This window comes from Dromiciops gliroides, chromosome 3 (assembly GCF_019393635.1).
Source record: "Dromiciops gliroides isolate mDroGli1 chromosome 3, mDroGli1.pri, whole genome shotgun sequence".
Classification (NCBI taxonomy): domain Eukaryota; kingdom Metazoa; phylum Chordata; class Mammalia; order Microbiotheria; family Microbiotheriidae; genus Dromiciops; species Dromiciops gliroides.
In genome coordinates, this window is record NC_057863.1 from 543,888,139 (window position 1) to 543,908,499 (window position 20,361).

The following is a 20,361-nucleotide window of genomic DNA, read 5'->3' on the forward strand; positions in this document are numbered from 1 at the left end:
ATATATATATCTCTCAGGATGTCTGGAGATGAACCTGGATATGTAAGGCAGTTGGGGCTAAGTGACTTGCTATTCACACAGCTAATATAAGTGTCTGAAGTCACATTTGAACTCAGGTCCTCCCAACTTCAGGGCCAGTTCTCTATCCACTGAGCCACCCAGCTGCCTCATCTATATTAAAATGACAAATAACAGATAACCTAATAACTGTATCTACATCAAAATGACTAGCATGATATTGCTGCTAGTTGAATAAAAAAAAATGGAATGCCTTTTTATGTTGGGGAAGAAAAAAAAAACCAAAGACAACTTAGGAGGTCCAAAGAAGAGGTCTATGCCACCAGGGTGGGAGTCAGCCAGGAATGCAGCAGCAGCAGCAGTGGGCCTTGGAGGTGACTACAACACTGTCAGTGGTGGTGGCAGCAATAGTTTCAGGAGGTCTCAACCCAGAGACAGTAAGGGTGTCAAACAACTAATCAGAAATAAATTACAAGGGACCTTTTGCTGGCACTGGGAGCAGCAGACACTGATTTGCAACCCTATCACCCATACACAGTTCTGGGTTGAAGTTCCAGGGTTAAAAGGAGTGCTTGTGGTTGTTCACAAGGGATCAGGGGCCTTGATCACAGCTCCAGGGTCAAGAGGAGCCCTAGCACTTGTATATGCAGAGGAGCAGGGGTCCTTCTTGGGTAGAGAGCAGAGCACAGACCAGGAGAGCAGTGACCACACCTTTCCTCACATCACACCACCTTGAGAAGCATCGAAAACTTGCACACACACCCCCACCCCAGAACTAATTCTGAAAACAGTAGCACAAAAAAGGCTGAAACTTGGGACAGTGCTTTGCCACCTCCCCCACCCCCAGCCCAAGATGATCAGAGCCCAACTTTAACATCAAGTTTAAAGTTAAGAAATAGGCTGGAAAAAATGAGCAAGCTACAGAAAAAAAAAAAGAACTTGATCATTAAAAGTTACTACAGTGGCAGGGAAGACCAAGACATAAACTCAGAAGAAGACAAGTGAAAACAGATACAAACAAAACCTCAAAGAAAAGTGCTGGTTGGACTCAAGTCCAACAAGAATTCTTTGAAGCCTTAAAGAACAAGATAAGAGTGGTAGAGGAAAAAATGGGGAAAGAAATGAGAGTGATACAAGAAAATTATGAAAAAAGAATTAACAGCTTGGTAAAAGAGGCACACAAAAATACTAAAGAAAATAATAACTTAAGAAACAGAATTGGCCTAATTGCAAAAGAAGCAGAAAAATTCACTGAAGAAAAGAAATCTCTAAAAAACAGAACTGGCCAAATGGAAAAAGGGGTACAAAATCTCACTGAATAAAATAATTCCTTAAAAATTAGAATTGGTCAAGTGGAAGCTAATGACTCTATGAAATATCAAGAAACAATAAAACAAAGTCAAAAGAATGAAAAAAATTGAAGAAAATGTGAAACATATCCTTGGAAAAACAACTAACCTGGAAAACAGATCTAGGAGAGAGCGTTTAAGAATTATTGGACTACCTGAAAGCCATGATCAGAAAAGAACCTAGACATCATATTTTGAGAAATTATAAAGAATAACTGCCCCAATATCTTGGATTGAGAGGATAAAAATGGAAATTAAAAGAATCCATAGATCACCTCCTGAAAGAGATCCCAAAATGAAAACTCCCAAGAACATTATTGTCAAATTCCAGAACTTCCAGGTCAAGGAAAAAATATTGCAAGAAGCCAGAAAGAAACAATTCAAATATCATGGAGCCATAATTGGGATCATATAAGATTTAACAACTTCCACATCAAAGGAGCAGAGGCTTTGGGATATGATGTTCTAGAAGGCAAAGGAGCTAGGATTACAACCAAGAATAACCTGCCTAGAAAAATTGAGTATTATTTTTCAGGGGGGAAAATTGATATTTAATGAAATAGAGGACTTTCAGGGATTTCTGATGGAAAAAAAACCAGAACTGAACAGAGAATTTGGCATTCAAATACAAGACTCAAGAGGAGCATAAAAAAGTAAACATAAAAGAGAAATCATAAGGGACTCAATAAAGTGAAACTGTGTGTATTCCTATATGGGAAGATGATGCATCTGACTCCTAAAAACTTTATCATTATTGAAGCAGTTAGAAAAAGTCTACATAGAAGACATAACTGTGAGTGTATTATGTTGGGATGATCTCAAAAAAAAAATTAAGAGTGTTAAAGACTTGGTCACTCTGATCAATATAATGATCCAAGACATTTCCAAACAATTCAGGATGAAAAAAATTCTATCTACCTCCAGAGAGAGAATTGATAAACTCTAAATGTAAATTGAAACATAATTTTCTCTCTTTTTTTTTGCTTTTTTGGTGGTATAACTAATATGGAAATGTTTTGCATGATTTCACATGAAAAAATTAATTTATATCATTTTGCTTGTCTTCTCAGTGGGCAGGGAAAGGGAAGGAGGGAAGGACGGAATTTGGAATACAAAATTTTAAAAAGAAAAGAATGCTAAAAAATAAATAATAGATTTTTTTAAAAGAACAAAAAAGAAAAAAGAAAGAGAAAGAAGGCCCCTGGCAACTTTGTAGAGAAGAATCAATCTAAAACTAAATGTCCCCAGGGATAGCCCAGCCCCGTGTGCCAGCCTCCTTCATTCCCCCAAGCCTGTTCTCCACTTATAACTCTTCCCAGTCCAGAATTGTCCCATAATATCAAAGAGGAAAAATAATAGAGGAAATAGTTATTAGATGACTCCTTGAACCTAGAGTTCAATTCCAATCCAATTCAATCTTAGCAAGCATTTATTAAACACCTGCTAGGTTCCAGGCACTGTGTTAAATGTTGTGGATCCAAAGACAATATAAGAACAGGCTTTGCCCTCAAAGAACTTAGGTTCTATTTGGCAGGAAACAACATGCAAAGGCTTTCTGTAGGATATGGCATACGAGTTGATCTTTAGATTCATAGAGCTGGAAAATGTCAGAGCTAGAAGGCAACTCAGAACACAGTACATAAAATGTCAGAACTATCTACCATCTTGTCCCATTGTGCCAAGCACTATGCTAAGTGCTTTACAAAAATTATCCTTCTGTCAAGAAGAAGAAATTGAGACCCAGAATCATGTGATCTAGAACCAAAAGAGGTCAATAAATGCCTGTAAAGAAGGAGACATTTGTTGCCAATGTTTGAGGTGATCAGTGAGCCAAGGTGGATTGTTCTGATTTTGGAACTGATGGAAACTGTCTCACTGACTGGGTGGTATCTATCTGTCCCTCTGGAAAGGGTGTTGATGAGAGCTAAGTGATGAGGTAAGAAAGGAAATACACTATAGAGTGACTGATTCTATCAAAAAGATGACTGGAGGGCCAGCTAGGTGGCACAGTGGATAAAGCACCGGCCCTGGATTCAGGAGGACCTGAGTTCAAATCTGGCCTCAGACACTTGACATTTACTAGATGTGTGACCCTGGGCAAGTCACTTAACCCCCATTGCCCCGCAAAAAAAAAAAAAAAAGAAAAAAAAAGATGACTGGAAACTAAAGCCAAATCCCATATGGAAGAATCTTCTTGTACCTTTACAGGCATATTTTCAAACCAGACACAAGATGGCACTGCAAACACTACCCGCTCTGTCCTGGCTAATGGTTTCAGACCAGGCCTCAGTCCCAGGACAAACCCCTTGGCCCCACCTCTTATCTCCTAATCTTTTGGAATCTACCCTTCTCCCCCACCCCCCTCCAGCCAGAGCCCATTCCTCTAACTCAGAGCCAACTTCACCTAGAAATGCCAAATCCCCTCTGTGTTCTACATTTCCAGTCATCTCTCACATTCTAGTTTCTTTCTTTCTTTCTTTTTTAATAATAAACATTTTTATTTAAAGTTTTGAGTTCTCCCTTCCAGCCTCTCCCCAAGGTGACAATCAAGCAGATATAGGTTATACATGTGCAATTATGTAAAACATTACCATATTATTTTGTATAAGAAAACTCAACTCACATTCTATTTTCTATGAGCAAAGGGGTCTAATCTGGGGTCTGTAAACTTTTATATATATATGGAATTTATTTATTTTTCTTTATTTTTAATCATAAAAGTATTTTATTATTTTCCGGTTACATGTAAAGAGAGTTTTCAACATTTGTTTTTATAAAATTTTGAGTTCCGAATTTTTCTCCTTTCCCTCCCTCCTCCCCAAGACAGAAAGCAATCTGATATAGGTTATATACATACAATCACATTAAACATATTTCTGCATTAGTCATGTTGTGAAAGAAGAATCAGAACAAAAGGAAAAAACCTCAAAAAAGAAAAATAAAAGTAGAAACAGTATGCATTCAATCTGCATTCAGATTCCACAGTTCTTTTTTCTGTCTATGGAAAGCATTTTCCATCATGAGTCCTTTAGAAGCGTCTTGGGTTATTGTATTGCTGAGAAGAGCTAAGTCTATGGGGTCTGTAATTCTTTTTTAATAAATATTGTGATTATATGTAAAAATATTATAACTGGGAGGCAGCTAGGTAGCGCAGTGGATAAAGCACCAGCCCTGGATTCAGGAAGACCTGAGTTCAAATTCAGACTCAGACACTTGACACTTACTAGCTGTGTGACCCTGGGTAAGTCACTTAACCCTCATAGCCCCGCAAAAACAAACCAAAAAGAAAAAAATCCTTTAACTGGTTTCATTTGCAATCCTATGTATTTTATTTTCTGCATTTCTTTCTTTTTTTTTAATTTTGTGCATTTAAAAATATCATTCTGCCTTACACTCATCAGAATTGGCTCAAAGACCTTAATCTCATCAGAGTTGGCTCAAGGAGGGATTAACATATGCATTCAATTGGTTGGAGTAATCTATCTAACCCTGCTGGAAAGTAGGAGGGGAAGGGGATAAGGAAGGAGGGGTGAAAGAAGGGAGGGCAGATTGGGGGAGGGGGCTGCCAGAAAATCCTTTTTGAGGAGAGATAGGGTGAAAGAAGATAGATAGATAATAGAGTAAATATCATAGGGAAGGGAATAGGATGGAGGGAAACAGTTAACAATAGCAATTGTGAAAAAGAGAAAAGAAAAAAATCGTACAAAAAATATTTCTAGCAGCTCTCTTTGTGGTGGCTAAGAATTGGAAATTGAAGGAATGCCCATCAATTGGGGAATGATTAAACAAGCTGTGGTATATGATCGTAATGGAATATTATTGTGCTATAAGAAATGACAAGCAGGATAATTTCAGAAAGACCTGGAAAGACTCATATGAACTGATGTATAGTGAAGTGAGCAGAACCAGGAGAGTACTGTGCACAGTGACAGCAGTATTGTTCTATGAGCAATTGTGAATGACTTAACTACTCTCCGAAATGCAATGATCCAAGACAATCCTAAAGGACTAATGATGAAGCATACCATCCACCTCCAGAAAAGGAACTGATGCTAATTGAGCACAGATGAAGCATGCTGTATTGTGCTTTCTTCTCTTTTTTTTTACTTGAGTCTTTTTGTATAAAATGACTAATATGGTAATGTTTTACATAATTGCATATGTATAACCTATATCTGGTTGCTTGCTCCCTCAAGGAGGGGAGAGGGTTAGAGAGGGAGGGAATGAAAGAAGGACAGAATTTGGAACTCAAAACTTTATTCTTTTTTTTAAAAAATGCAGGACAATGAGGGTTAAGTGACTTGCTTAGGGTCACACAGCTATTAAGTGTCAAGTGTCTGAGGCTGCATTTGAACTCAGGTCCTCCTGAATCCAGGGCCAGTGCTTTATCCACTGTGCCACCTAGCTGCCTCCGGAACTTAAAACTTTAAATAAAGAATAGACAGGACGAAAAGAGAGAGATAGTAGGATAAAGAAGAGGAAAACAGGATGGAGGCAAATATATAGTAATTATAACTGAAAAAATTACAGCAAGTTTCTCTAATAAAGACTTCATTTCTCAAATTAAAAGAAGAAGAAAAATTTTACAAAATAAAAATATCATTCTGACAAGGGGCCCATGGGTATCCCCAAACTGCCAAAGGGATTCGTGGCACACAAAAGGTTAGGAACCTCTGTTGTAGTTCTTCCAATCTGTGTACCAAGATTCCCTCCAACTATTAAGCATTTTATGTTCTGTGTTCTAAGGTTTCTCTGAGCCCTAACATGCTATCTTCTATATCACTCTCAGCTCTAAGTTTCTAAATTCTAATTCAGTAAGCTCAGATACTCCGTTTCAATATACTTTCTAGCTATAACATGCTGCATTCCCTAATCAAAGGCATATTACAGCTGTGACACATTCCACTTAGCTGCCAAAGTGATTTTTCTAAAGCCTAGATCTGACCATGTCACTTTCCTATTCAGTGAATTGCAGTGGCTCCCTATTCCTTCCAGGATTTAAAAAATATCAACAACTCTGCTTGGTATTTAAAGTTCTTTCTTCATAACCTAGACATCCTTCCTCTCTTTCCAGTCTTCTCGCACTTGACTACCTTGCATGTACTCTATCTATGTACAACATAGAAAATTTGGCAATAAATGTTGGAGCTGGGAGGGAGGGTCTTTAAAAATCATATATAGGGGGCAGCTAGGTGGTGCAGTGGAGAGAGCACGGGCCCTGGAGTCAGGAGGACCTGAGTTCAAATCCTGCCTCAGACACTTAACACTTACTAGCTGTGTGACCCTGGGCAAGTCACTTATCCCCAATTGCCTCACAAATAAAGAAAAAAAAATCATATATAGTCTAATCCCATCATTCAATAGGGGAAAAATTACACTGCCTACTTGCTATTTCTTGCATACCACACTATATCTCTAGACTCCATGCCTTTGCCCCTAGCCCCCTATGCCTAGAATACTCTCCCTTCTCACCTCCACCCCTTGGCTTCCTTCAAGATCCAGAAGACCTTTCCCATGTAGGCTCTCCCCTCCCCATGCCCCTTCCCCCTAGTGACCATCGGGCAATGCATTTAGAAATACAGGTGTGGTAGTCATAACTTTATCGTTGAGTCCACGCTGGGGAAATGAAAATCCCCTTTCTCTCACACAAGGTGGTATCCAATTTCATGATGGAATCTCCCTTTTCTTGAAAACACCTCATTGTGGCCAAGTCCCTGTTCTGTCCCACACCTTCCCATTCCAGTTACCCCCTTTTGTTTACATCTTTCATCTTCCCTTCCCTTTAAGATTACTCACTATTGAGAGAAATGATTATTTCTCTCATGTATTGAATAACTCATTATTGAATTAGGACCAAGATTTTTCCCCTTTTCTACTTCCTCATTCAGAAATCATCCCTGGTAGGTTACTCAGATCTATTCAAAAGATGGAATCTAGCCCATTGTGGTTTTCTCAGATTCTCGCTTTTGTCAGTCAGGTGATATGGATACAAATAATTCTCTTTCACTAAAACTGAGTAATCAAAGTGCCCATACCCCAGACCCTCATTAGAATAGGTCCGCCTCTCATTATAATACTCATTCTCTCATTAATTGTTAACCAATTAGAGTTGATTTCTACCCTTAGGAACGCCCACTCTTCCAAGGGCATATGAGCATTGAATGGGTTCTTTGGTCTAAGAGACCATCCTTCTATTAATAATTTGCTAGCATTATTAATAAAATGATTAATTATCCAGAAACTGTGTCAAAACATTTTATATGTCACACAATCTATTCTGTATATATGTATGTGTGTGTGTATGTATATATATATATATATATATATTCTTTATGCATAGTTATTTGCTTGTTATCTCCTCCATTACAACATGTGCTCCTTGAGGACCAACTGGACCATATTTTTGCCTCTTTTTGGTATCCCCTGGGCTTAACACTGTGCTTGGCACACAGTAGGTGCCTAATAAATGCTTATGCTGATTGATGATGATTCTGTCTCTTCTGATTCCAAGATTTCATTCTTTTCTAATTCTTTGGTCTTCTGAATCTTTACTGTTACCTCTTATCATTGAGACCTCAAAGAGCTGAATTGCTTAACCTTGCCCCTTCCCCAAGCCCCACTCTCCCCTGAAGACCAGGTCACAGAGGAAGCCAGAAGCTTCTCAACTCTAGGAGAAAATGGTGAAACTTAAGGTAGGGGAAAATAGAGAGGGAATCAAAGCCCCCAGGCCAAGCCTTCTGCCTGACTAGGAGAGTTTTCCTTTTTTCTTTTTTCTTTTTCTTTCCTTTTTTTTTTTTTGCGGGGCAATGAGGCTTAAGTGACTTGCCCAGGGTCACACAGCTAGTAAGTGTCAAATGTCTGAGGCTGGATTTGAACTCAGGTCTTTCTGAATCCAGGGCCAGTGCTTTATACACTGTGCCACCTAGTTGCTCCTGGGAGAATATTCTGTAGGTGAAGTTGATGCTGAGAGTCAACTGCATCTGGGCTGAATCTCGAAGACCTGTGGAGTCAGACCTGAGCCCCTGGGCTCCGAGAAGGGACAAGCTCAGGCCTCAACTCAAGAAAGCAGGTATGACTGATTCCATGACTTCAGTGTTATATCAGTCCCTGGATCAGTTTGGTTTTCTGTTTGTTTTTTCAGAACTATTTTGACCAAACATAGTAAATATAGGGAAGTGATTCTTCAGGACTGCAGAGGAGGAGGAGCTTAGCGAGCCCCTGGTCTGAGGGCCAGACAAGATGGCCCTGCCTTCAGGGACCACTCCCTTCCCCCAAAGCAAGGAGAGAACCCCTCATCTTATGGAGTCACTGCTAGGCCTTGACTTAGAAGTGCACCTGTGGTAGTAGTGACCATGGATCTGAGCCCAGCCTAGGATAACAGAAACTCCCTTTCTCTCCGAGCCTGGTGTCCTATTCCCAGATAGAATCTCCTTTTCTCTAGGAACACAACTTCATGGCTAACCAAGTACCTGCTCCCTACCCATGTAAATGCACCTTCCAGTTCAGGTCGCCCCACGTTTATGATTTCATCCCCTTCAGCAATCAGACGCATTTACCTGCCCAGGCCTCCCCACCCAGCCCAACTTATCATTATCCTAAACTCTGAAGATTTTTCCAAGGTTGGATCCTCTCTCTGCTTCTGCCCCTCCCTGGTCCCTGCTTTTCTGGGAAGCTGTCTCTGACCACCTTAACCCAAAGTAAACAAACTACCCCCCTCTTCTGGGGTTCTGTGACATCTCTCAAGGAAGTGAGATGGTGCAGAGATGGCAAGGAGGAAGCCCCTAGAGGAGGCAATGAGCTCCACCACATAGTGCCAAGGGGCAAAACCCTGTTCTCCTAATAAAAGCACTTCAGAGCTGGAAGGAGGGCCTGGAATCAAGAAGACCTGAGTTCAAATATGGCCTCAGATACTTACTAGCAGTGTGACCCTGGGCAAGTCCTTTAACCCTGTTTGCCTCTCAGTTCCGCATCTGTAAAATGAGGTGGAGGAGGGGCGGCTAGGTGGCGCAGTGGATAAAGCACCGGCCCTGGATTCAGGAGGACCTGAGTTCAAATCCGGCCTCAGACACTTGACACTTACTAGCTGTGTGACCCTGGGCAAGTCACTTAACCCCCATTGCCCCTCAAAAAAAAAAAATGAGGTGGAGGGCATGGCAAATCACTCCACTATCTTTGTCAAGAAAACTCCAAATGGGATCACGAAGAACGGGACAAGACAGAAATAACTGAACGACCACGAAGAGCTGCAACGAACCTTGTAAGACCACTGACTGACTCCAATCCCCAGAGGCCCAGAGTAGGGATTTGCAGTAGTCTCAGAGCCAGTTTTCCCAGCGCCCAGACTTGGGTGGAGAATAGAAGCGAAGGGTTCGCCTGTAGCCCCATTCTTCCTCCCTTGTCTCCCCCCCCCCCCCGGGACGGCTTCCCCTTCTAATTCCGCACTCCCCCTCCCTGGTCACTGCATGAATGGGGGGGGGGGAGTGCTGCATTTCCCGAGGTGGCCCAGGAGATGGAGATGGTGCAGCAGAGTAATCTGCCCAGCTCTCTACTCCTGGGTTTAGAGTAGCCCTGCAGGGGGGAAGAGCGAAGAGGGCAGTGGGGGGAATCTTTGTGATGTCACAGACTAGACTGGAGGGGCGGGAGAAAAGGGACTGCCGGGGCGGGGGACAGGGTAAGCCGGTGCTTGTGACGTAGCGTGTAGGCGGGGCTCCGGGGCCGAATTGTTACTTTGTGCGCTGCGGGCGATTCATTCAAAAGGAGTACGCTGAGCTGTCGGCTGGGCCCCGGGCGCCGAGTGGAGTAGGGGTGGGGGGGAGGGGTCTGGTCGGCAGATGCGCCCTGGCTCGGAAGACGGGAGGAGGGAGCCGGAGCCTTGCTCCGCAGCCCGGGCGGCCAGGTAAGGAGCGAGCCCCCCGTCCTAGGTTGGGGTTGCTGCGGCCACTGACCTTCAGCGCGTAGCGGCGGGCGCATCCTGCTCTAGCCCCGCGGGGAGCCGGGCCGTCGGACCAACGCCGAGATCCGGCTTCGGCCTCACTTGAGGGGAGCCTGGCCACGGCAATCCATCCTGGGCCGGGACACCGTCGGGGTGTGTGTGTGTGTGTGTGTGTGTGTGTGTGTGTGTGTGTGTGTGTGTGTGTGTGTGTCCCACTCTGCGTCTGACTCTGGGGAGGCGTTGGCGCACTCTGAGGGCCAGAGAGGAGGCGATGCAGGATGCCATTGGCAGCGTGTGAGAGCCCTTTCCTTTGGGCATCTGTTTCCCGTACCCGGTCCTGGCCCTGGGACCTGTGGCACAGCCCCCTTCCACTTGGACATCTGATCCCCCCAGTCCCCAACCTCTTCTTGTCAATACCTTTAGCCCACCGGCCACGCTCCTCTCTATCCTCTCAGACATCGAATCTCCCCAGTGCCCTGTCTCCAAGGAGCTGGGATCACCCCCCAAGAGCTGGCTTTCTAGCTTTGAGTCTTCTCTTTCTCCTGGATCTCCTGCTTTCCTTCCCTCCTCGAGTTCGATCTCCCTGGCCCCTTGCACCCTCATTTCCACTGACTTAGACACGCACGCACGCAGAGCCCACAATCGATCAATGTCTGGTCCCAGAGCTCTAGCTCCTCTCTCCGGATCCTCCTCTCTCCGGGACTTCTGCCTCCACCGACCGCTTTATCTGCGTCCTTAGACATCTGTTGGAACCCCTCCCCAAGATTCCTTGTCTCGTCTTCTCATTCTTCTGAGCCCGCGGGCTAAGGAAGAAGCGGCCTTGACTTGTGGGGCGCTCAGCTTTATCCCCTTCCCCACTCTCCAGACCCCAACTCTCGACTGTGTTCAGGCCCTCAGACGCCAGACTACCTGTCTCTTAGACCCCTGAGTCTCCTGCCTCTACTGCTTTGACCCCAAATTTCTTTATCCCAGGTTTTCCCTAACTCAGCCATTCTGTCTCTGGAGCAATCCAGCTCCTAGCCCCAGTGCCTCCGCAGACCCCCAGCTCCCCATATTCTTAGCTGATCCAAACCCCCTACCTCATATGCCCACTGCTTCTGTGCCCTCTAGCTCCCTAGGGGAAAAAGGGATTTGGGACCCGGGTTTGGGAGGGGAAAAGCGACTGTACCCCCACCAAAACATGCTGTTTCATGAATCACATTAGGAGGTTGGGGGTGGGGAGAGAGAAGAGTTGTCGTGTTTAAATTGTTGGGCAGGCATTGCTTGTGCTCAGGAGCCTGCAGGGTCCAGGCCACTGTCTGTATCTTCCATCTAAGGGTACAAGGCATTGGAAGGTTTGAGGGTCACAGATCAGAGCTCTATCAGTGTTGGAGTAGGGGGACTGTCCCAAAACATCCTTCCTTTCTAAGCAGGCTGGGATCCCAAGGGATGTCTGGCCCCACTGGAATCTGCCCTCAATGTGGGCAAGGCTCTGGTTAGGAGCCCGGGATCAGGGAGCCAAGGCCTGACCATGTGGGATGGGAAGGAGAGAAGGATGTCAGCTGCCTGGGCTTCCCCCCTCCCCAGGAAACTTTAGCCTAGAAATTCTGGACCAGGTGACACTGTGTCTGTGTGTGGGAGGCACTCTGTGCGAATGTGTGTTGAGCTGGTAGCACAGGTGACAGTGTCACTGTGAGTAAAGGAGTGAGACTGTGATGGGGCAGGAGCTGGGAGGGGGAAGGGCAAGAAAGGAGTGTGGCAACTAGGGAAGCAGGGCATCTAGGGAGTGGGAGCCTTGCTCTGAAGACCTTATTAGACATTAGACCCTCGTCTAAAAGGGAAGGCATAGCACCAGCCACCCAGAGGCAGAGAACTTTCCCTGAACAGGGTTGTGGAGGGGCCCTAACTAGGCAGAGCTGAAAAGAGGACTCTTCCAGCCTTGAAGCTGAATTTCCTCTCCCTCAGAAGCCAGAGTCTGGAGATAGTAGGAGAGGGCTACTGGAGAAAGTGGTCTGCTGAAGGTCTGTTAGCAACTCTAGAGGCTTAGGGTGGGAGAGAGGTCAACAAATTTCTTGACCTCAACGCCAGAGAGTGGAAAATCTAGTAGACAATCACTTAAACTCTCAGTAAAAGTGCCAAGCTCAGTGCTAAGTGCTAGGAAAACAAATACAAGCAGAAACAATTACAGCCTCTGCCCTCAGGGAACTTACTTTCTAATTGCGGAAGACTACAATTAAAAAGGAAGCTGAAAAGGGGGTTGGGGGAGGGGGCCCCTTGTTAGAGAAATTCTATTGAGTCCAGAGTTTCAACCTAGAGTGGAATGAGTATATGGCTTGGCCTGGGACTTCTTAGAATGAAGGTTCCAGCCAATCCGAGGAAGAGTGCAGCAGGGCAGAGGGTACTTCAGTGTGAAAAGTCCAGGCTGGAAGGATCTTCCAGGGTGAAGAGATTTCTGTGTTACCGGAGAGAAAGTCAGAGTCAGAAGGGCCCTGGCTTGGAATCCCATCCTTCACTTGCTCCCTGGGTGACCTTGGACAATCCCTCTCTCCCGTTTTTCTCCTCTGTAAAAGGAGGGAAGCTGAGCTACAGTGGCCTTTGAAGATCCTTTTCAGCACTCTTCTTCCAAGTCCGCAAGCTTCCTTCCAGCTCTGATGCGCTATGTTCTAGGTCTTTCTCCTACCTCTGACATCTTGGGTTCTGGGTTCCTTTCCAAAATTTTCTTGCATAATCATTGCCCTTTTAATATAGTGCTTTAAAAAATAAATCTTGGAGGCAGTCGGGGTTAAGTGACTTACCCAGGGTCACACACACACACACACACACACACACACACACACACACACACACACACACACACAGAGCTAGTAAATGTCTGAGAGGACTCAGGTCCTCTTGACTCCAGGGCCGGCGCCTATGCACTGCGTCTCTAATCACTGCGCCGGCGCAGTCTTTAGTGCTTTACAATTTATAAAAATACAATAACGGGTTCGTTGAGTTACATGCAGTATTAGCTTCTTTTAACAGAGGGAGAAACAGGCTTTCAGATGTTACGTGACTTGTCCATGGTCACTTAGCTTGCCAGTAAGTGTTGGATGTGGGATTTGAACCCAGGTACTGTGCTAGCTCCGCCTCTGGCACTCCGTGGACTATTTTGCCTTGCGTTCAGTGTGTCTAAGTGGCTAGGCTTTCTGGGCTCCCGAGGACTGACATTTGGCTGAAGGGGTTCGGGGTGGGCTTGGAGGCGGATGAGGAAGTCGGGTAGCCCGTGGAAGGGTGGGACACGATCATCAATTGTTCCTCCTCCTTCGGGTTCTACTCCCCTCTGGGTCAGGTGGCTGCGTTCCCTGAGCTTGCTGTCTTGGGGGCTGATCAAAATAACTGGGAGGTCCCAGGGGATTGAGGCTTGGTTATTTTTGACCCGAGTAGAAACACAGAAATAACTCCCTGGGTCCGGGAGAGCAAAGGGGCCTCCTCTTCTCCCAGCCAGGGACGGGCATCAGCATTTGATGGCTCCCTTCCCAGCTGCCCAAGTTCAGGCCAAGTCTTTTTGGGAACATTGGCCCCCTAGGATATTATCTGACGAGGGGAGAGGCCGACAAACTCTCTTCCATTGAAGGGGACTGGGAGTGGGGATTCAAGTCAATTCAGAGGCATTTATTAAGCTACTGGTGTGTACAGAGCCCTAGAGGAGATGGGGGAGGGAATTGAGGAAGATTCTTAAGAGACTGAGAAAAACCTGGGGGAAAGAAAGAGAATGAAGAGAGACTAGCTTCCTGGACTCCCAAGAACTAGCTGTCCAAGACAGAGGCCCAGATTTGTGTCTGGCAGGGCCTGCTATTCATCGAACTCCTCTCTCTAGGGTCTGAGGACTCCCAATGGCAAGCACTGCCGTCAGCTTCCCTCCCTGGTTTATCCCAGCCTGAGGACAGGTCCCTTCTGTGGGTTGCCTGGATAGATGCTGGGGATACTTTAGGGTCAAACATTTCTATTCAATTGGCATTTATTAGGCACCTACTATATGCAGAGCCTTGGAGGTTTAGCTAAGAGACATGTCTCCTGTCTTCTTGGAGCTCTCCATCTAATAGGGGGATAAGGCACCAACATTATCTGTAATACAGAATATTATATGAAAAGGTGTTAGAAACAGAAGCACAGAAAAGCAGGATAGCTTTGAAAGGTACAAGCTGAATTTATTCTATGCTTTAAAAGAAAAGTGAGCTGTACATAATAGATACCAGATGTTTCATGTAAAATCCTCTTTTACTGTTCTACTACATGTACAGAAATGTCCGGTTTGGGGGTTTAAAATCAGAAAAGTGGGGAGGGGGAAGGATATTTATTAGAAAGGGACAAATCAATTGCCAGGTGAGGTTGGAGGGAGAAGGTCATCATCAGTAGTTAAAGAATCAGTGTTATCTTTCTGGAAGAGATAGCATTTGAGTTGGGTTTTAAAGGCTGAATAAGAATAGAGATAAAAAGGAAGGAGGGAAATTATAGGGACCGGAGACCTTGAGCAAAGCCCTGTCCCTGGGGCTGCCTAACTCTGAATCTCTGGCAACATCACCTCCCCACCTCCCCATCCCCTCACCAACAACTGACAATACCTAAGGATCTAAACAGCCTAAGAATTCAACATTCTCTCCCTTGACAGGACTTTGGTCCTCAGGCCTGCTGCGTTTCACTCCCTGTCCCTCCCTGGCTCTCTGGCTATGATCTTGTTCTGCCTTTTCTCCGGGCTCCTGCCCAGGTCAGACCGGCAACCTAAGTATGGCCTTAGAAATTCAACCCCGGTAAACAGAGTTTGATATCCAGACGTGATCAACAGAGAGTCAGGTACGGAGATTCTCAGAACGGAGGCAGAGAGCTGGGACAGGGCTGCTCAGGAACTCTGGGCTGTAGGCCAGGGTACCTGGCCCCTCATCTGAGGGGAGACCCAGACCTTCTCTCTAGAAAGCTCATTTCTGTGAAGTCAGAGACTTTTTCCTTTGCAAGGGTCATTTGCCTCCTTTTCCCCACAGTGCCTCCATGGTCTCTGCCTCTCCAAGTCCTACCTGTCCTTCATGGCTCAACTTAAGTGGCAGGAGTGTGAGGTAGTAGAAAGACCCTCGGATCTGGAGTCATAAGAACTGGTTTCCATTAAGAGGAAAGAGTGAGGGACCTGGAGTCATGACAGGCCTGAGTTCAAATCCACCTCAGATGCTTATCATCAGTGTGACCTTAGGCTAGTCACTTACCTTCTGGGCCTCAGTTTCCTCCTGGATAAAATAGAGGGTTGGATTTGATGGCCTGTAAGGCCCCTTTCTGCTTTAAATGTATGAGTCAAAAAGCATTCAGCTTCTACACTGTGACCCCCTGATCTTGGCTCTTCCATTCATTACCATAATGGTGGTAATTATGGACTTTGTGGCTTTGGACAAGTCACTTCCCCTCCCTTGGTCTCCATTTTTCCTGTATGTAAAATCAGGAAGGCTGGAGGAGATGATCCCTTCCAGGGCTAAACCAAATTTCCATCTGCTTAGTGCCACCTCCTCCAGGAAGCCTTCCCTGACCGTTCCCACCCAAGCTGATCTCTCCAGTTTCCCTGTCATTGGGCACATAGGTGTTCCTCATAGCCTGGCACTGTAGGTTTATGGACCCTGAGATACCCAGAGATTCATACAACATAGCATTTCATAGAAGGGACATTAAAGACCACTGAGTCAAACTAATCAACAAGCAATTATTGAACGTTTACTATGGCCATGCCCAGAGACCTGAGGTGGAGAGATCAGTTTAAAAGGCTATTAGGATGAGTGATGGGGGACAAAACTAGGCTTTGGGGGGGGGGGCAGATAGGAGGTTTAGCTAAGTGAGTGGAGGGAGGGAATGTATATGAGAAATGTTGTAACAGTAGATACTAGATTTAGGTAAACACAGATTGGGAAACTAAGATCCAGGTGCCCCTGGAAAAGGGGCCAAATTAATCTCTTGCCTTTCTCAGTCATTTTGCTCATCCATTGAAATGGAAAGCAAACACTAGCTCTGCTAATATCAGGCTCACATGCAAGAATGCATGTGTCAGATGTAGGGTGTTTTGTGTATATGTGTGTAAGACCGGAGAGAGAGAAGAGGGGAGGGAGATGGGGAGAAAGAGAAAGAGAGGGAGAAGGAAGAAGAGGGGAAAAGAACAGAGATAAGGAGGGAGGGCATCACCACAGAGCCTAGCCTGCTTCTGGCAGGGGTCGGGGTTGGGACTGGGGGGCATTGGCCAGGTTGAAGGTCCGGGGGTCTACACAAGAGGTCAGTGGATAGATTCCGGGGGACCATGCATGACCTTGGATGGGGAAAAATTTACAACTTTATTTCATGATAGTTTCCTTTGGACTCCCTATGTATTTTATTTTATGCATCTAAAGACATGATTCTGATAAAAGAGTGCATAGTGTTGTTGTTTTTTTGGTTTGGTTTTGCAGGGCAATGAGGGTTAAGTGACTTGCCCAGGGTCACACAGCTAGTAAGTGTCAACTGTCTGAGGCCAGATTTGAACTCAGGTCTTCCTGAATCCAGGGCCAGTACTTTATCCGGGTGCATAGGTTTTTACCAGCCTCAGGGAATCTAATGTTCCTTCCTTCCAAAAAATATAATAGTGTTTCACCAGAATCTATCAAGCTACAGTAGCTAAGATCATCCTGCCACTGTGTGCACATGTCTCTGGAGGGCCTCAGCTATGTGTCCCTTTGGTTGGTTCTAGGGTATGTATGGGTCTCTGGGGACCCTCCCCAAGGCCTCCCTTAACACTCTCCCCAACTCTGCATTGCAGTATCTCTGGCTTCTCCCCCTCAACCCCCACTTCCTCCACAGGAGCAATAGGAGGTAGACTGGCTCTTGCCTGGGACCTCTCTCCTCACAGTCTCCTGTCTATTCAACCAACTGTCTGTCTTCTCATCTGTCCCCGTCCCCTTCCTGTGTCTGTCTGTTGCAGGGTAATGGATGTGACCAGACAGGATGAGGCTGGGTGATCTGAGGCTGATCTGGGCACAATGCCTTGGTTTCTGAAGGAAGGGGGAGATTGGCTCATGTCCCTAGGAAAGGGAATCAGGCAACGGGAGGAACATGGGGACATTTCCAGGCTTCCCTTCCTAGACCACTACTATCTCCATCATTTACCCTGGAGCCTGGAAGCCTAATGGTGTATGGACAGTCAACCTGGGAAGCTAGGTGCCAGGAATCCTGATTCCATCCACAGTTTAGCCTCTGGGACATAGACATTTTCCCTTCCCCCTCAACGGGATTTAAGAATTGAAGCCAAATAATCTGGGTTTGAATCCTGTCTCCCTGACTCTTAATACCGCTGTGACCTGGAGGAAGTTACTTCTTCCCTCTAGGCCTAACTCAGTTTCCCTCCTGTAAAATTAAAGCATGGGGCTAGATCAGGAGTTTGTTTGTTTTTTGGTGGGACAATGAGGGTTAAGTGACTTGCCCAGGGTCACACAGCTTGTAAGTGTCAAGTGTCTGAGGCCGGATTTGAACTCAGGTCCTTCTGAATCCAGGGCTGGTACTTTATCCACTGAGCCACCTAGATGCCCCTAGATCAGGAGTTCTTAACTTTTTTTTTTTTAATTTTATTTTATTATTTTTAGTGAGGCAGTTGGGGTTAAGTGACTTGCCCAGGGTCACACAGCTAGTAAGTGTTAAGTGTCTGAGGCCGGATTTGAACTCAGGTACTCCTGACTCCAGGGCCGGTGCTCTATCCACTGCACCACCTAGCTGCCCCTTTAACTTTTATTTTTATCAGGGTTGCTTTAGCAGTCTGAGGAAGATTGTGGACCCTCTCTGACTAATATCTACATATTTGAAGAAAATGCCAAATTTCAACTAGAGGTTAGTGAAAATTAAAATGTAATTTTTTTTCCATCCAAGTTTACAGACCTCATGCAATCTCCCCATGGGGCCCCTTTGGAAGGCTCAGGTGCTGAGGTTAAGAATCCTTCAGTTAGGGCAGCTAGATTGTGCAGTGGATAGAGCACCGGCCCTGGAGTCAGGAGTACCTGAGTTCAAATCCGGCCTCAGACACTTAACACTTACTAGCTGTGTGACCCTGGGCAAGTCACTTAACCCCAATTGCCTCACTAAAAAAAAAAAAAAAAGAATCCTTCAGTTAGATGACCTTAGGGTCCCTTCCAGTTCTAAGTCCTAGGATTCTGTAGAAATTCTCAACTTCAGAGAGAGCTTGGGGATTGGCTTGTCTGGCTTTCTAAATGGTTCTGATCTTTGCTTCTCTGTGCCTCAGTTTACTCATCTCTAAACTAGCTGAAATTGTTTGTAAGACCCCTTCCAATTCTAATATCCTATATTATGGAGGTTTCTTCCAGGTATAGGACTTAAAAAAACCTAACAAACCAGTAACCTTTTCTGGGAAGCCTTCACAGATTGGCCCCACTCAACCCCCTTCCCACCCACTCACTGGTCCCCTCTGTCACTCAGGGGCATGGTTGGATTTCTAGATCATTGGTTCCTCATGCCTGGAAGGTTCAGACCTTGGCTGAGAAGTTTCACTCACTGGGACAGTATGAGGGAAGGTAGTTCTCTCTCTGCATTCTTGTGTCATTATAGATCTTGGTCTTTTATAGAATGAAGGAACTAAGTGAGGCCCAGAGAGGGAAGAACTTGCCCCAGTGTCACATGGTGTGTCATTCAGAACCTAGGCTTCCTGTGACTCCTTGCCTAGTACTCTTTCCATCTCGGGGGCTTGTTTGCCACCTACTTGTATGTAGCAGGGAACACCATGGCCTGGGAGAGGAAGGACCATCTGTCCAGCTCCGGGAGTAGTGGGTGCCAAGGTTCCCCAGGGAGGAGGAGCTGAATACACAAGGCCTGCTGCTCTATCCATCAAGGCAAACAGGGCTCACCTTCCTAGTGCTAGTCAGTATGGGTGGGGAGATCCAGAGGCCCCGATAGGGTTTACCCAAGGTCCCACACACAGCAGGGAATCAGGGACCAGAAGCCAGCCACCCCAGGCTCTCGTAGGACCTCTGTGCCACCTTGCTCCATCTTCTCCCAATGGACAGATTCCCGGTAATCCCTGATTCAGAGACACACCACACCCTCAACAGTGCACCAATCACACACACACACATACACACACACACACACTCAGAAATAAGGTCAATATTGACTGAGAACCCAGCCCATGGTGCATTGGCCCCTCCTAAGTGTCTATAAGAAGTTCTGTACTTCATCCCTGATACTGAGGAAAAGGGAAGGGGGGGGGGGCGGTATTGGGGATGTGCATTTGCAGAGAAGAGCAGATGAAAGAAGGGAAGGGGCAAAAGTGAGGAAGACAGCCTCCCCCCATTCATTCCACTGTTCACTCATCCATTCATTTTTCTGTCTACCCATTCAACAAACATTTATTAAAACTCCAACACAGGCACATCTCTGTGCTGGGTGTTGTCCTGAGCTCCTTCCAAGAGAGTCTGGGAGTAGAAAAAGGCCTTCCCTGTCCTTTGCCTTGGGTAAATGAGCGCTGTGTAAACCATCCCCTCTCTCTCTCAATACCTTTCCTCATACAGGTTCAGTTCAGGTCATCCAAATATAATAATTATAGCTCCCATTGGCAGAGCCCTTTAAGGTTGCTAAAGCTCTCTTCCTCACGACCATTCAGGAAGCCTTTATTAAATGCCTCCCATATGCCAGCTGTGGGGTAGGCATTAGAGATATTGAGATAAAGACATAATAGACCCTGCCCTCAAGAGGCTTATATTTTCAAGGAGCCTAGAGTGTGGTACGTTTAGAGTAGAAAGAGCACTGGCTCTGGAATCAAAAGGACCCGGGTTCAAATTTTGTCTCTCATACTGGCTCTAGTTCTGTGATACTACCAATCCTGTAGTAGATAGTAGGTGATGCACGTATTATTATCCCCATTTTATAGATGAGGAAACTGAGGCTCAGAAAAGTAACAGGATTTCTAAAATCCAAGGCCACCCACATAACTAGTTTGTGGCAGTGTTGGGATTTGAACCCATGCGTCCCCCACTCCAGGTTTGGTGTGCTTTCTACCACGTCATGGTACTAACAGCTCACTTTTTCCTGGCACTTTAACAG

The 20,361-nt window shown here is 45.6% G+C and overlaps 1 protein-coding gene across 1 annotated transcript in view; it reads left to right on the top strand.

Moving 5' to 3' along the window:
- The first annotated feature begins 10,112 nt into the window (after positions 1-10,112).
- RELT (RELT TNF receptor) overlaps positions 10,113-20,361 on the top strand; it is a 57,370-nt gene continuing 47,121 nt past the window's right edge. The window contains exon 1 of the mRNA XM_043997306.1: positions 10,113-10,263. The gene's annotated coding sequence lies outside the window, so the exon portion shown is untranslated. The remainder of the gene's footprint in view (positions 10,264-20,361) is intronic.